At 47.0% G+C, this 12,326-nt stretch overlaps 1 pseudogene; it reads left to right on the top strand.

Moving 5' to 3' along the window:
• The first annotated feature begins 11,643 nt into the window (after window positions 1–11,643).
• Window positions 11,644–12,320, top strand: LOC117088183 (annotated as a pseudogene).
• Window positions 12,321–12,326: the final 6 nt, after the last annotated feature.

Below are 12,326 nucleotides of genomic sequence, written 5' to 3'. Positions count from 1 at the left end.
TGCTGTCTTGGCTCCTTTAAGGCTGTGCTGCTCAGTGGCCCCTGAGAAAGGTCAGGTCCAGGTGCCACAATGCAAGGGGAGTGTCTGTGGCCCTACCACTGGGGTTTTGGTGGGCTGGGCAAGGCCTGGTTGTGGGGGCCCTGATGGGGTTCAGGGTCAGGGCCTGTCCTATGGTCCTGGGGGTGTCCAGGGAAGATGAAAGAACAAGGGTTTGACATGCCTGCTCAAAGCTGCACTGTGGACACCATGAGCCCCGGATGTCAAGATCCATGAGGAGTTTGGGAGAGAATTTCAACACAGAACTCGCCAAAAATCCCATGGTCTATCCTGAGATAGGAGCAGACTTGCCACATCTTGAGCCACTGGGCCCCCAGAGAGTGACCTGCTGTCCTGGGCTCTACAGAATTCTCATGCTGCTGGGCCTTGGCCTCAGGTCAGCTTCTGGGCTTCTGGAGCTGGGCTGGTGGGCCAGCCTGTCCCCCTTGGGAAGGGCCTCCATGCTGAGGAACACCTGCAGAGGCCTGGGTGCCACAGACACTCGCTCCAGAACCAGGGCCTTCCTAGGGGTCTTTGGATGTTTAGCTGAATGGAAAGCAAACTTGGTCCACTTCTCCCCCAAACCCATCTGACCCTTGTTTGGGTTTTTGGAGTCTTGGGGTCTCTAGTAACCCCCCTGGTCTGACACTGAAGAAACACTACAGGCTGCCGATCCCACAGTGAGGGGTGTGTGCTGCCTGGGGTATGGGAACTCATGAGTGGGGACCCCTGTTTCTCTCTGGCCCTGTTGGTGCTCGCAGCTGTGGGTGTGGGCTGGCACAGATGAGACTGAACCCTCCAGGGCCCTCTAGGATTCTTCTAGGGCAGGAGGGGAAGGGTGTGGTAGGGGCTTGGAGGGGTCTTGCCCTCATCCCCTGCCCTGTTACTGAGGTGAGTCCAACACCTGCCCTGGGGCCCAACTGGCCTGTTTTTAGAAGCTTCTTAGAGAAAGAAGAGGAGGAGGAGAAGGAAGGCCTGGGGAGCAGGGATGGAGGGTCCTGGGCACTCCCCACTGTTTACTGTCTTAGATGGTGACTCAGGAGAAGACCTGGTGCTAGAGACCACCTGGGGGACATGTCACAGTGCATCCTTCTGAGCTCAGCCATGGAGGCCTGAAAGTGCCTGAGAACCACATCATCATCCAGAGCCCAGGTCTGGGACAGTGCGTCTTGGGAGAGCTCCCACAGGACAAACAGGAGAGCTTCAGGAGAGGATCTAGGTTTGGGGCTGGGCATCAGGCCAGGGGGGATCTCCTGGGAGGGGTCTGTGCCTTCACCCTGTTTCTGCCCTGGGCACCTCGCACTGGGCAGTGCTGGGTCATTTCTGGACACCCCTGGGGTCCAGTTCTGCATAGGAGGCAATGGATACAGGAAGGTCCAGGCAGGGAAGTGCTCACCACACTCCTGCCTTTTATCTGAGTTGTGTCAGGGGTGGGTTCAGTTTCCAGGAGGACTCATGGTGCCCTGTCCAGGCCACCAGGCCTGACTTGATTTGGCCCTCCCTCTGGGTTAAAGCAGAGGGTCCTGTGGACAATGTGAGCACTGCCCTCGGGCCAGGTTTGGTGTGCTTGTGTGCTCCCCCAGCACCCTCGGGCACATGGGGACAGGGTTCTGTGCACTTTCAATGCCACATATGCCCTGGCTGTGAGCATGTGCTTGCCCTACAGAAGGCAGATGTACTAGAGCCTCAGGATGAGCTTCTGATGAGCTTGAAGTAGGAATTTATGAGGACAGCAGGCATGGGAGGACCTGGTCCTTCAAAGTGGAAGGCTGGTGGCTTGAGCAGGGCCTACTAAGTCCTCAGTCTGTGGTGCTGGGCTCCCCCTGTGCATGGGATGAGACCTCCCACAGGAGGCTGGATCAGATAAGGTCTTGCAGCTTCTTATAGGGGTGGCCTCATCTCCATCAAATGTGGGCCCTGAAAGAAGGGGCTCCCCAAGTACTCTCCCAAGATGAGTCCTGGCCCAGTCTGCCCAGGATGCCAGCCCTGAGTCCCAGCCCCAGTCGTGTGATGCCCCCTCTCAGACAGGGCATGGTTTGTGTGCCCTGCAGGGACCTGCTTCTGCCTCCTGTGCAGAGAAAGGGAGCTGGGTCCTTCTGGAGGAGCCAGACCCCTCAGCTGGGGAAGCCAGGCCCTATAGGGCAGCAGGGTCTCTGGCCTGGGGTCTCCTGTGCACACTTGTCCCATCAATCAAGCACTGTAGGAGTCATTTTAAGGTGATAATCTGGGTACACAACATTTGCTTGTCTTCACGGAATGAGCAGAGGTGTTCAGAGCCCCCTGGACTGCCCTGAAAACCTCACTATTCCAGGCCCCTCTGCAGACCCTTCCCAAGGCCAGAATTCCAAGCAGTTGGCTGTCACCCTCTTCTCTGAGACACTACCCCTGTCCTGAGACCTCCCCATTGCCCCTCAGATGCCCCATCCCTCTGGAATGCCCACCTCCCTGGGGACCCTCCATGCCCCACACACCTTACTTGATGCTGCAGCGCTCTCTGAACAGGGCGTGGCTTATGAAGGTGTGGTGCACATCTAGGTCATTCTGGTGTACATTCACTGAGGACATCTTGGCCTGCTTCATTTTCTATAGAGTACGGCCAAGCCTCAGAACAGACACAAGACTCACTGTCAAAACTGCTGTCATGAAACAGTGGTTCTGGAAGGAAAAAAAGCTTTTTCTGCAGAAACTTCATTTCCAAAGCCAGGGAAAATCAGCAGTGTGCAGCTCACCTGTGTTGCCTACGCCACTGTCTGCCCAGGATTTGTGACTGACCCCTTCCGCCCCCTTGGGGTTGACTTTCCCTCCATCTGGGTAACTGGGCTTCTGACACGTTCTGGCCTATGCATCCTGCTCTGGCTGGGACTGGAAGGACTAGACCTGGTGTTTCCCTGGGTTCTTGTCCTTCTCCTTCTTGACATTCAGTAGGGATGACCATGCTGGGCCCCAGACCTCTGTGAGGATTCTTTTGTAGACCCAATAAGACATCTGTGGACAGAAGAATGCTCTGGTGAGACAGGCCTCAGGGTGACCCAAGGGGGATCCAAACCTAAGGATTCTGGAAGTTTCCAGCCTTTGGCTCCACGGTTCCTCAGGAGAGGTTTGTCTGCCTAGGCCTGGGCCTCCCCATGAATAAAGAGTGAGCAAGAGCTCAGGTTGTGAACTCTGATTGGGATTTATTCCTTCCTTTGGGGTGACCAGAAGGTGTTCCTGTTCCTGGCTTAGAAGTGGCCCAGGCTCTGGCATCAGATTCCTCCCAGCAAGGTGATCCTTGCAGGGATGGGCAGGTGGGCTGGGGACCAGGCCTGTTGTCCTTTTGGTGAGGAAAGTGTACCCTTCTCTGTCTGAAAGGCAGGAAGCACCAGGGAGCAACAATGGGCACCTGTCCTAAACACTGAAGAGCAGTCACGGGGGACACTCACTCACTGCTGTGCCCTCTTGCTGTTCCTAGATTTATTCCAGTTGTTAAACATTCATAGCCATTTATCTGTGCATCTGATGCCCTGATATGTTTGCTGTAGATAAGAAGTGATGGAGTGAGCTGAGCTGCCAGGCTTCCTGTTCTGATTCTTGGATGCTGGGTCATGTGCTTAGGGGCCCCAATGTGACTGAACTGGAAGGAGCCAGAATAGGACAGAACCCAGCCCCTGATGAGTGGGCACTGGTGGCCTGGCCTCATGACCACAAGACACACTGTTTCCAGGGCACAGACAACCTGGGCTTTGGTTGGGTCTTGGCCTCCAGGTAGGGCCCTGGTGGGCAGCGGGCAGTGACTACTGAGACACTACTGTGATTCTCGGTGGTGGCTGTTGTAAAACACCTGCAGGGCTGGAGTTTAGTATTAGATTCAGCAGGAGCTGTGGCCTCTCCCAGTGACAGTGTGTCACTCCCCCTCGCCAGCAACCATGCCCACAGGCCACGGCCTCTGCCTCATCAAATCCCCACCAAGTCACCCATCTATGGAGCAGCTTCCATGCAGCAGGGTCAGGCTCTTACCTCCACTTCCAAAGCACAGACAGGGGCAGGTCTGTCTCACTGTAAGGCCGCGAGGAGAGCTGAGGACCTGGACCAGGTTGGGGGCCATTCCCTTTCCTGAGCAGGTCTCAGGGAAGGACCAGCCCCATTCTCATCTGACCCAGGTCTCAGCCCAGGAGCCTGCATAGGGAAGAAAGGACAGACAGGGCCTCCATGCTGGCTGACACTCAGGAGGGGCTGGAGCGATGGAGCAGAGGGAGCACAGGGCCAGACAGGGGCTGCTTAGGATCCATGGGGGATCAGGCTGCACCATGGGGCTGCCCCTCCTGGGCTGCAGGCAGCATCCCCTATGGGAGCTGAGAAAGTCCAGTCCTGAGATGGCACAGGGGTGTGTGGCTAGGCCCTGACAGCAGTCTCCCAAAATGTGGCTATATCACCAAGCTGAGTTCCAGGAATGCTGAGAAGTGCCCAGTACAGCAAGGATGCACCTGGAGCCCATCCTATCTAATGGACTCTGACCATCCCGCGTCCACCTGCCTCTACTGCATATCGGCCACCACCCGTTCCCTTTTCCTCATTTCTCCATCGTGACTGACCCAGAGGCTGTGACCCTCTCTGAAGCCCCAGTGGCCCTTCTTTTGTCCTGTCAGAGCCCCTGAGCAAGACTCCCCAGACCCATCCACATGCCTGGTTTGTCCACTTACTAATTGTGCTGCTGTGCACTGCCGGGGCGGCACCAGCGGCAATGAGGGTAACTGAGGGCCCCACAGGTGACCAGCTTGGTCCTTTACCCCATCCCTAACCTCAAGGGGTTCTCAGGTCTGTCAGCCAGCAGCCCTGGTTTGGGGCACCTGGCTGTCCTCCTCCCAGGAGTTCTGACTCAGCCTCGCCCACCTGTCCTCTGTCTGTGGTGCTGACCAAGCCAGCAGGTAGCAGGTCCCCAAAGGGTGCTGCTGAGCTTTGGGGACTGACCGAGGCTCCCCTGCTGAGGGGGTCCCAGGTGAGTTGCTGCCCCTGGTTCTACGTCATCTGCTGTCCTCTTCAGCACCGTCCACCCCACCCCAGGCCGGCTTCATGCAGATGCATCCCCGAGTCACCAGGCTCAGGGTCCTCTATTGTAGGATGGAGATTGCTGTACCTGCTGTACACATTCATATTTATTGTGTGAAATAAAATATGGAAGCTAAAGTAAATGAGGGCTTTGGTTTGCATTTTCCTGATGATTACTGATGTTGAGCACTTGTTAGCCATTTTTATATCTTTTTTAAAAGATAAATGTCTATTCAGGTTCTTGTATTTAAATCAGGTTATTAGATTTTGGTGAGTTTTCTCTCTTTTTTTCTATTCAGTTGTGTGGGCTTCTTATTTATTTTGATTTTAACCCCTTATGATATATATTGCTAGCAAATGTTTTCTCTGAGGTCATAAGCAGCTTTTTAATTTCATTGATTGATTTCTCCTGTGCAGAAGCTTTAGGGTTAGATATACTTCTACTTGTATTATTGTTGCTTGTGCTTTTAATGTCATATTTAACAAATTATTATCTGAACCAATGTCAAGGAGCTTTTGCCCTGTGTTTTCTTCTAGGAGTTTTACAGTTTCTGATTAAATAACAATGAGCTATCAGCTCCCATCTGTTAGGATGGCTGTTATAAAAAGGACAAGAGATAACAAGTGTTGGTGATGGTGTGGAGAGAAGGGAACCCTTGTACACTGCTGGTTAGAATGTAAGTTAGTACAGCCATTATGGGAAACAGTATGAAGGTTCTTGAAAATCTAAAAATAGAACTACATATGGCTCAGCAATCCCTCTTATAAATTATATATCAACAGGAAATGAAATCAGCATTTTATAGAGATATCTGCACTCCCCTCTTCTCCGTGCCCCACCGCAGCATCGTTCCCAACAGCCAAGCCGTAGGATGAAGTTACTGTGCATTGATGTACGAGTGAAGAAAAAAATTGTGGGGGAGGTGTTTATGTGTATGTGTGTGTGTGTGTGTGTGTGTGTAATATATAATAAAATATTTTTCAGCTTTTAAAAAGTTGAAGATACTGCCATTTGTGATAACATAAATGAACCTGGAGGATAATAAGCTAGTGAAATAGCTTAGGGAGAGAGAAAAATACTGCATAATTTCTGTTATATATGAAATCTTTAAAAAGATTAAATACAAAGACACATGATAGAATGATGACTTGGGGGAGAAGAGACACAAGTCAACGTTTCAGTTATATAAAATAAATGAATCTGGAGGACTAAAGTACAATTTAAAGGTTATAGTTACTATTTTTATATTATACACTAGCAATTTTTGAACAGGGTAAACTTTAGGTGCTTTGACACCAAAAGAAAACTACATGAGTTCATGTATATGTTACATTGTTTAACCGTAGTCATCATTGATATGTATATGTATAATTATGGGCTCATTAAATTTAAATGCTATAAATAGGTAACAAAGAATAAAGTTAATTGGAAAACTTGCATCATTAGAATTGATTTTGCCTAAATGACAAACTGAAACTGCCTCCTAAATATTAATATTTGTACATCACATAAACTTCATATATTGGAAATATGTTTACAGAAAAGGAATTATAAATTTTAATAAATACAGAATGACACAGTAAATGCAAAACAGTAGAAAGAGATGAAAATATGATTAATCAGAGTGGTTAATGCTTAGATATAATTAATGATGTGTTAGGAGCAATTTCAAGCCACTTACACGTACATTTAATGCCAAAGAGTTTATGTGTACACAGAGATTAATAAAGTAAAAAAAATACATTTACAATAATTATATTAATTGATATTAAAATGATTATGAAAATCAACTGTCTGATATAGAAAAAATAGAGTGTTAAGTAACTAGTAGAAAGTTTGAAACTTTATTAGCAAGTTAATCAAGTGAAAAAGTGATCAGCATTTTTGAGCACTAGAGGATGACATAATTTTTCTTTCTCTCTCCTTTCTTCTTTCTTTTTCTTTCTTTCTTTCCTTCCTTCCTTCCTTCCTTCTTTCTTTCTCTTTCTTTCTTTCTTTCTTTCCTTCTTTCTGTCTCTCTCTCTCTCTCTCTCTCTCTCTCTCTCTCCCTCTCCTCTCTCTCTCTCTCTCTCTCTCTCTCTCTCCTCTCTCTCTCTCCCTTTGTTTTTGTTTTTCAGATCGAGTCTCTCTCTGTCGCCCAGGCTGGAGTGCAGTGGCGCGATCTCGTCTCCGCTCACTGCAAGCTCCGCCTCCCGGGTTCACACCATTCTCCTGCCTTAGCCTCCCGAATAGCTGGGACTGCAGGCACCCACCGCCACCCCTGGCTAATTTTTTGTATTTTTAGTGGAGACGGGTTTCACCGGGTTAGCCAGGATGGTCATGATCTCCTGACCTCGTGATCCACCCGCCTCGGCCTCTTAAAGTGCTGGGATTATAGGCGTGAGCCACCACACCCTGCCCATAATTTTCCAATACCAAGAAAATCATTTGATATTACAAGGTGTTAAACCCAAATTAGTGTCTTTAACTTCACAAAGGCAGAAATCCTGTAAGTAATGTTTCTTGAACACTTTAAAATGACAATAAATATTAAAGTGTAACCAACAAGTAACGTGTAGCCACATGCAAATTTCCTTTTAGATCGCTTTATTATTTTCTAATTTTATGTGAATTTTTATTTTAATAGGATTTTGGGGAACAGGTGGTGTTTGGTTACAGGGATAAGCTTTTTAGTGGGGATTTCTGAGATACTGGTGCAGCCATCACCCGAGCAGTGTACACTGTCCCCAGTGGGTAGTCTTTTATCCCTGAGATTGTTTTAAATGGCATCTAGATTAAATAGAACATTCAAACTGAGATTACTTTTACAGCATCAGAGAAATGCTAAGGAGGAAGCTTTGTGACTGAAACCAAAAGACCTGAATTTATATATTTAATTCCACTAATTAACATTCTTAACTTTATAGAAAAACAGCAATTCTGCCCACGTGCAGGAGTTATACATTAAAATGGAGCATGATCACTTCGGATATTTGTCCGAAACATAAAAATTCTTCCAAGTATTAAGAAAATATTTATATTTCACAGATAATGTTAGTGTATAATAATACATGGACATTGAGATGTTTCAAATGAGAAAAATTGAAATTTCTCATGGGGCACTGTTCTACACAAAATATTTATGTAAAATTTTTTAATCATATATGCATGTGGACATTTGATCTTTTAGCACAGAATAACATATTCTCAAAGGTCATTTAATGTAGTAAATTAAAAATCTTAAAGTTTACAAGAATTTTAAAACTGCTCAGCAGAACTGATAGAAAAATATGGAAACTTCCCAGGAGCAGAAGTGAATCAAGAGGCAAATTCACAGGAGTCATGAAAGCGAGAAGTTAGAGCTGCCTTCAGGTACAGCTCTGATTGCAGGGCTGATTACACAGACCTCAAGCCTGTGAAAATAGTCCACTCTGCCCCTTGGAATATACAGAGAAAATTTCTAACTGGGGCCATCCCAAATGTGAGATCTCTATAATGTAAGAACCAAATTATAAATTATGAAGCACACAAAATAAGCTATCCCAAAAAAGGGAAAGAAGAAATTATATGTCACATAAACTTCACAGATTGGAAATGTATTTAAAATAATTAAGTAACACAAATGGGGAAGGAGAATATCAAAATAATTTTGAAAACACATGAAGTTCTAAAGCAGGCACTGGGGGCAGTGGCTCATGCCTGTACTCCCAGCACCTTGTTGGGGCCAAGGCAGGAGGATCACTTGAGGCCAGGAGTTTGAGATCAGCCTGGCCAACAAAGCAAAAGCTGTCTCTACAACAAATAGATATTAAAAAATAAGCCAGGCACAGCGGTGTGTGCTTGTAGTGTCAGCACTGGGGAGGTGGATGTGAGAAGGTCTCTTGAGACCAGGAATTTGAGGTTGCAGTGAGCTATGACCACCACCGAACTCAAGCCTGGGTGACAGAGAGATTCTTTCTCAAACACACACACACACACACTAAACAGGCATGTTTTGCAAAGACTGAAATTGAACAATTGAAACTTAAGTAAATTTAATATACAATGTATGGTTTAATTATTAGACCAAGTTAATAACAACAGGATTACTGAACTAGAATACTGAGATGAATAAATAAGAGAACTACAGAAAAACAACATGATCACAATACAAACATGATTATACATGTACAAAGAATAAAATGAAATGAAATCAAATACATTGGTTTCACTAGCTTACATACAAATAACAAATCACACTAATAACAAATATTTATAAATTTCTGAAACAGAATATCAGATGGGAACCCTTGAATGCAGAAGTGTATTGTGATTAATAGTGACCACCAATAAAAAATACTCAACAGAAATAAAAGTCAAGCTGCATAACACCAAAGAAAAGAAAAAAGTGTAAAGGCATGAGAGCGAAAAGAAGAGAGGAACAATGAAGGTGAGAGCAAAGCCTCCACAGCCTGTGTTCAGTCAGAAAACACAGAAATAAGTAAGAGTGCTGGGAAAAGTTACTGTTCAACCAATAATTAGATACTTCACTAACATATTTTGAATAAGTAAGGATGTACTAAATGATTTCCAAAAGTAAAAAAAAAAAAAGGAGAAATCTTATTACCAATATGAGCTTATTAAGAATACACTTCAAAAAGAAAAAAGTTTTAAAATGAAGTTCAATGAATCAAAATGAAATGCAAGAAACTGCAACCATATTAGGCTATGAAATCATGGTGGACAATGAACTAAAGGATCCATCAAGTCTTTGGCAGCATCAGTTTCCAAATGATTTACATAAAACAACAGTGTTAAATGAACTCTATACAGTGTAATGAAATAAATTATCAAATCCTCTGATACTTGAATAATTTAACTGATGTTAGAATCTCCTTTTCAGATAATTATTTTCATAGAAAAATATACAATACTTCTGTCTCATGATTTGCAGAATATCAGTTATCCTTTTTTTAGCACCAAAGGGTTCACAGTGGCATAGGTCCTAGTCACAAGCCTCTGGACACCCACGACAACTGGATCATATGTTGATCAGGATTGAGCAGGATGAGAGGCTCAAATCCATTCAGTACATGACCGCAAAGAAACTCACCCTTTTTTCTGGAGAGACTCTTGGGGAGAGTCTGGCGCTGTGAAGGTGCTGGGATTGCCTCTGATGCCTGCACAAGACAGTCTCCATGTATACACTTGAGAGCAGCATAATTCCCACAAAGGAGACATCTCTGGATAATGACAGAGTAAGAAAAATAAGGCTCCTGATAATGGACTTCCTTGGGGAAATGAGGCAGTTTTACTGAGCGTCAGAAAACTGGTCTGAGTCATATGGAAAGAAACCACAGTGTCGAAGATTATGTAACTACTGCAGGACAACTGAGGGACCATAAGAAGACAAGAACATGTGAAATGTGATTTGTGAGTTTATGTTTAAACCTCACCAACCAGGAGGTGCCGGGGCTGATGGCGATGGCCTGGAGCATGCTCAGGAGGCAGGTGGTGCAGACGGAGAGGCCCTGCATCACCATGCTCAGATAAGGAAGCATCTTACACTTGAAGTCATTTTGAAAATGAAGGGACTCAAAAAGGTCTGGAGACACCAAGAACACAATGGTGAGCAGCATCATGATGTGGATGAGGCCAAGTGACTGGTGGTCAGGTCAGTGGGCTTAGGATCCAGAAGGAGCGTCATGATACCAGAGAAAAGGAGGATGTTGGCCGAGACTCTAGTAACAGCTTGGGCAAAGAAGTCACTTTTGAATGATAACATAAGTGAAAACTGTGTACATTTTAATGGCAAAGAGGAAATATTTTATGTACCTGAAAAAACCAATAAAACTTCCATCATCAATGTCACTTACTTCAGATTCAAAATTATCACCATCATTATCATTTTAAATCCATCTATTTATTTTGATTAGTGTTGATTATCACATATAAATTCTTAAACCTACAGCCTGATCATTATATGCTAAACCAAATTATTAATATAGTTGATCGAACACCCACACATGCACAGTCGCACCAGTAGAGGGCGCACATTATCTGTGCTCCTGTAATACCATGGCCACACTTTTTAAGTAAGCATTTAGTTTTGTTTTGTTTCGTTTTGTTTTGCATTCCTTCATTTAGTTTTCACCACCCAGAACTGTGACATGTATATAAAAATGAATCATGGGTGTTTGTAGCACTGAACTGAAGTAGATTTTGTACTAATGGAAAAAGCAATCACCTGATGTATCTTGGAAAAAAGTAAATGCATTGAGTGGCTGTGATATCACATCAGCCTGACATCATGCTGAACATCACATTCATGCATGCAACGTTTCATGTATCCTATAAAAATTATATAGCAGATACATAGCAGAAGGTGTTCTTTTCAGATAGTTTGTGGTAGTAAAAAAATATCCGTATTAGCAATGAGTATAATAGGATTAAACATAATTTTATTAAGGTCATCTACTAAAATCTTCTTAATGTGAAATATATTAAAAAGCTTGGGAGCGCGCCTGACTGCCCCGCCGTGGGGCCGCGCAGGGGCCCACGCAGGTGGACGCGTGGACCCAGCCCAGGCGCCCGTGGCTCGGGCCGGGACTGCCCAGCGGAGCTGCATGACTCCCGCCGCGCTAGTGGGCAGCACAGAGGGGCTGCCGCGCGCCTTCCTGCGGAGCCTGAGCACGCTGTTCGACATCCTGGACGACCAGCGGTGCGGCTGCTGGCACCTACGCGAGATCCAGTCCTGCTGGCAGGGCGCCGACGCGCGAGAGCTGCCCCGCGGGTCCTGAGGGCCTGCGCGAGGTGGTCCCGGACAGCGGCTGCTTGACTTTCGAGCGCTTCATGGCCGGCCTGCACACCGCGCTGCTGAGCGCCGATGGCGGCCCCCGGGACCCCACGCACGCCCGGGTCCGGCCCGGGGACCAGCCACCGCAGCCACCGCAGCCGCCGCAGCGCCTGATGTTCGCGCCGGCCGACGAGCAGCGGACGGTCCTGGAGAGGAAGCCCCTGCCCCTGGGCGTGCGCGCTTCTCTGGCCGGTCCCAGCGGCGCTGCCCGCAGCCCGGAGCAGCTATGCTCCCCCGCCGAGGCTACGCCCTGCACCGCGGAACCAGAGCGTCCCAGAGCGCTCCCAGAGCGCGGCACTGGAACGGAGCCCCAGCGCGGACGCAGGTGCATCGGCCTGGAGGACCCTGGAGGCGGACTCGGGGATGCCCAGCGGGCCCCCAGTGCCGGAGGGGAACGTCGGAGGCACACCATCACTAGCGGCGTGGACTGCTGAAGCACATGAAGGAGCTGGA

The sequence above is a fragment of the Trachypithecus francoisi genome, unplaced genomic scaffold (genome assembly GCF_009764315.1).
Source record: "Trachypithecus francoisi isolate TF-2019V2 unplaced genomic scaffold, Tfra_2.0 Contig00726, whole genome shotgun sequence".
NCBI classification, from domain to species: Eukaryota; Metazoa; Chordata; class Mammalia; order Primates; family Cercopithecidae; genus Trachypithecus; species Trachypithecus francoisi.
The sequence above is the reverse complement of the archived record's forward strand: the minus strand, read 5'-3'. Positions and strand labels throughout refer to the sequence as shown.